The sequence below is a fragment of the Acomys minous genome (assembly GCF_964271855.1).
Source record: "Acomys minous genome assembly, chromosome: 9".
NCBI classification, from domain to species: domain Eukaryota; kingdom Metazoa; phylum Chordata; class Mammalia; order Rodentia; family Muridae; genus Acomys; species Acomys minous.
Window position 1 is genome coordinate 62,282,335 of NC_140490.1, and position 5,241 is coordinate 62,287,575.

The 5,241-nt window shown below is 38.7% G+C and overlaps 1 long non-coding RNA gene across 1 annotated transcript; it reads left to right on the forward strand.

Annotated features, from left to right (window-relative positions):
• Positions 1-385: 385 nt before the first annotated feature.
• On the forward strand, positions 386-4,978 carry LOC311604687. The gene is made up of 3 exons (XR_014781614.1): positions 386-710; positions 3,631-3,798; positions 4,783-4,978. It is a non-coding gene; the product is annotated as an uncharacterized lncRNA (long non-coding RNA).
• The last annotated feature ends 263 nt before the right edge of the window (positions 4,979-5,241 follow it).

Below are 5,241 nucleotides of genomic sequence, written 5' to 3' on the forward strand. Positions count from 1 at the left end.
ATGATGTGTTTTTACTTCCTTAAAATGCTGCTACATTCAGAAACATTCTGATATCTATTTAAGAATGTTAAGGACTCTTGGGGCTTATAAAAGTTAATTTGATGTTTCTATTAGTTTACATGCCAAGAAAATACTGGGTAAAGGTAGGTCTCGATTCTGTGAAAGAACTTGATTTCTCTAAAGAAATGTGTCCTTTTATTTAGGTTCTTTAAATATCACGAAGTACTTAACATTTCTGATAAATTTAAGCCAGTTCATATGAAATTCTTAATCTTTTTGTTTTGTTTTGTTTTGTTTTTTGAGGCAGGGTCTTACTTGGACGCCAAAACTGACCTGGAAATCTGTATCCCACACTGGCCTTGAACTCATGGTAATTCTCCTGCCTCAGTATTTCAGTTTCTCAAGTGCTGGGATTTCAAGCACAAACCAACATACTTGACAGTTTATTAGAGTTCTAGCATCTACATGCAGTTAAAAATATATTTGAATAACTTGTTGTCATTTTACAACAATAGTCATTATAGTGTATACTTAACAGTATAATGATTTTCATGTGATGAAGGAAATTACTTTTTTTTTCTTTTTTTGTAGTGCATAGACTGGAATCATAGGTATGGACTGTGCTCCCAATACTGAACAACATCTACACCTACCCCTCAAATGTCTATCTTTTTAAAAATTTCAACCTCAATAAGGAATATGCAAGCCATGTAAGTTATTATATTTTCTAATGTGAATAAATTCATGTTAAAATCTTGAAGACTGGTGGCTATGAGACATTCAACATTTTAAAGTACCAAGAGATCCATTGAGAGACCGAAAGAGATTACTTGTGCATGAAATAAATTCCACCTTCAAATTCTTCTTATGCAATCAAGTTTTCACATGAACTTAGCCAACAGTGTGGTCCTTTGTTTGGTCTCACATAAAATTTTCTAACTTAAACATGCCTGAAAAACAAGCAGATGCTTCAGTGTTTTGGTGGCTATTATCTTAGTTGTTAAAGACTTTCCTCTAAACCTTTTCATAAGGCAAACCGAATTATATCAGCCAACCCCAATTGTAAACCCTGACCAAACAACAAAATCTGGTCATAAACAAACAAACAAGATTTGCCATTTGTCTTCTCCATCTCCTGATACCCAGGATTTCATTCTGGGGAACTAGTGTATTATAGTTACTGTTTGTAGTTCTCTGTCTTGATGGCAGATTGGCTTAATGTACAGAGAGTAAGAGCCAATGTACAGAAAATAAACAATGTCATGTGTAGAAGAAGTCAAAGGGCCAGATGGTGGTGACACACGCTTTTAATCCCAGCACTTGGGAGGCAGAGGCAGGTCCTCTGAGTTTCAGGACAGCCTGGTCTTTGGGGTGAGTTTCCAGGACAACCAGAACTACACAGAGAAGCCCTGTCTCAAAAAAAAAAAAAAAAAAAAAAAAAAAAAAAAAAAAAAAAAAAAAAAAAAAAAAGAAAGAAAGAAAGAAAGAAAAAAAGAAAAGTCTAAGTCAATTTTCCCGGGAGTGAGCAGAGTTCCATTTGAATTGCTGTGATGATGTGCATGTACTGAAGATCTCTCTGAATCAGCCTCTGGAAAATTGACAGTTCTTGCCGAAAGCAAATCTTTTTTTTGGGGGGGGAGGGTGGGGTGGGGTGGGAGGTAAAGTGCTTCCTGGAATTACCTCTAGAATCAGCTGGAAGCAGGTTTCTTGGACACTTTTAAAGGGAAAGATTATTGTGTTGTGAATCATTAAGGAAAATAATGTGGAAATTCTGAGAAGGTAGCCCATCAGCTAAATGTGTTAAAGGTCCCCCTGTCTGTGTGACGTGCAAAGCTGACTCATCTCAGGCTGGAGAAGCAACGTGCATACTTGGTATTTTATTTCTCTTAAAACATGTCAAGACGCATTTGGAGGGATGGGCAGATAGAGCACGGCACTTAGTGCCTTTTTGCCTTTGACTCATATTCTACTTGACTTACTGAGTTTCTGGCTTGAGATAATATTTACTGGAAAAAAAATCATCTCAAGCTGCCAAATGTAGAGTTAGCAGTTATCAGCCTATTTCTGTAAAGCCAGTGCCTAGGAAGCTGCATGGTGTTTGATAGTTTTTTCCTGGATATTTATCAACATGATGACTTGCTGTATCATGGCTAGTCATTTTTCCATTAGGCAGTTCAAGAAGATTGGCACTTTAAAGCAAGCCAGAAATTTCTGTTAAAACCTGATTTTCCTTTAAAAAAAAAAAAAAGAAAGAAAGAAAGAAAGAAAGAAAACTTCCTTCCAAATGTGTTCTTAACAAATGCATGCTTGTGAATTGGAGCCAGTTAGCAGCTGTAACAATTATATTTAAATGGATCTAAACCACAAAATATTATGATGGAGCAAGTCACAATCATTGACATCTATTTTTTTTCCCCTAAAAAGAAGTTTTCAAAAGGCTTATCAGCTACTAAGGGTCTATCATTTGCAGATGTATAACTTTAATCATCTTTGCTCTTAAGTGACACTTTGTAAGAATGCTCACTGTCTATAGGGTCTGGGAAAGCTATTGTTTATCTGAAGGAAGCATAGCATTCATGTCTGCGCATTCATCTACATTTCTAACCTGTCAGTGGGATTGGTATGCATCACACTGGATAGAAAGAAACCATAAACACACAACCCATACATCCAGGGTCTGAAGAATGTGGTCAAGCACAGGAAGAATACTCAATGGAAAAAGCAGAAATTCAATAAAAATAAAAAATTGAAAACACAGCTCACATATTTATCATTATATTATTTTCTTTTTTTTTTTATTACTTTGCTTCACAGCCTGCAGAATGCCTTTCGATGATTGTACCTTCGCACAGTAATTACTACAGAGTGGGAGGTTAACAGGGAGGTGTGGAAGTGATTGGGGACCAAGGAGCAAATGCTTATAGAAACAGAAAGTTGAGGGAGCCGTCTCGAAGTTCTGCTTAAAATGGATTGTTTTATAGGTAAGCTAGTCACAGAACAGAGCCTTCGGGGAAAGCCCACCTTCAGTTGAACAGCAGAGTAATTAGAGCGATCCACTACCATGGCATACAGAATTATTTGGAAAAACTGCACTAACACCACCCATATGCCCCATTTCACCCAGATGCCCAGACAGAGGTGCCAGATGAGAGAGTCTTGAGGCTCTGCCAAAACTCCTTCAGAGAGTTGTTGCCGAAATCTACTTGTGAGATTTCAAGGCTTAAAGCACTCCAGGCTTTCTCCTTTTCAACAACCTATTTTTTTTTAATTGAAATAACTAGAATTTTTCAAAGGTCAAAGACTCAGGGGTCATATCATGTAGGAACCAGAATGCTGGGTTTGGATTTTCAGTGTAATTTTTCTTTTAATCAATAGTGCTACAGTCAGTTTTTTTTTTTTTTTATTCTTTCAGTGTTATGGATGTGTTTGTTTCCCATAGTGATTTGCTGTTGAACACTTGGAGTGTTTCTTACTAGGAGTGAAAAATTAAATACTTCTCTATTCTACTGGCTAAGTGTCTTTGTTACAAGGGTGTGGTTAGGAAGAACAGAGGTTTCACGTGGCCAAAGTGGAAAGCATATGTGGATTGAAAGCATTCCCTACCATTTATTTGTGCTTCTTATGTCTTAGGGTCCAAGAAATGTAAGAGCATGCTGAAAATGGGCTGCTTCCAGAATATAGGATGGATACTTAAGGATGAAGACATCCTGAGTGGTCAAGACTCAGCTACATTCTTACATAGTTTCTTACGTGCTGAGCAACAGTGCTGGTGTCCTGTCCTTGCCTTGAGAAGCAGAGGTCAGTTCCTGTGAGAGACGTTCTTCTGAGCATTACAGTTGAGGGGAGTCCTGCTGAACATAGACTGGAAGGACTGGGATAAAAGTTTTGTCATATTGGAATTTTAAAAAAAAATGTGATCTGAAGACAAACAGGCAAATTGTACCTAAGCTGACACTCTGGACAGTAGGTAGCCTTCCCAAAGGACAGAAGCAAGACTCAAGTCTTGTACACAGCATAACACCATAGCTGATACTGCTGGTCCCAGTAGGAGAATAGACCTTGGCAACTGAGCTACAAAGTGGAAGCCAGTCACTCTGGCCAGAACCTTTATCTTCACAAGGTGCCACCACACCCATGGGTAAACTGGGAAAATGATGCTATTTTCTATGTCAGTCCTATGATCACTGACATTGTACACCTTTATTTTGTTTAAACTGAACCAAGTATACCTGTTTCTGTGTAGAAAAAAATCCAAACTACCTAATATCTCATACAGACAGACACAGACAGACACACACAGACTCCGACACAAATACAGACTCCGACACAGACACACACACAGACACACACACACACACACACACACACACACACACACACAGAGAGAGAGAGAGAGAGAGAGAGAGAGAGAGAGAGAGAGAGAGAGAGAGAGAGCGCTATGCTAAATTAAAAGCTGAATGTGGCAGGACATCCCTGCAGTCTCAGTACTTGTGAGGCAGAGGAAGGGGCATTTCAAAGCCAGTCTGGGCAACACATTGAGACTCGTTCCAAAACAATAACAGCAAAAACAACAAAATAAGAATTAAAAGTAAGTAAAATGAAATCATACATTTAGTTAGAAATCCTCTATTTAGGACACAAAGAAAACTTAATTCCTATTCACGTATAGGCACAGCATTTGGTTACTTCTGCTCTCCGAGGACCGAGCAGGGACTGGAGAGCACCCTCCTTGGATGGTAACTGAACCTTTTCCACATTCTGACCCAGCTCTTTTATTTCCAGGTTATGTGGCTCGCATATATCTTTGGCACAAAGAGCCTTTCCTCAATCTCTTCACTCCCTCGTGGACCACCTACAGACATAACCTACCGCCAGAGACGCCCAGATGTAAACACAGGTGTTCTGCACATCTGCACTATCGCACCGGATGGCAGTAAGAGCCATATGGTTGGGGTAACAGCAACACCATGCTTCTTCTTTAGAGGCAAGTTTATTTACAATTTTTAAATTGAAATATGCAAATTCCAAGTAAATAGAAAGCCCTCAGGGCTCCCTTTCACTGTAAAATTGATCAGAGACATATGACTTTTCACACCGAGACTTGAAGCCAGTGAGAAGGGAAGGTAACTAACCCTGTTTAAAGGCAATTGCTAGGAGCATGCATAGTTAAAATGAAGGTGAAAAGAATATGAGTCAAAGGGTTTCCTAAACCAAGAACCACGGCTAAGGAATTGTTCTCAT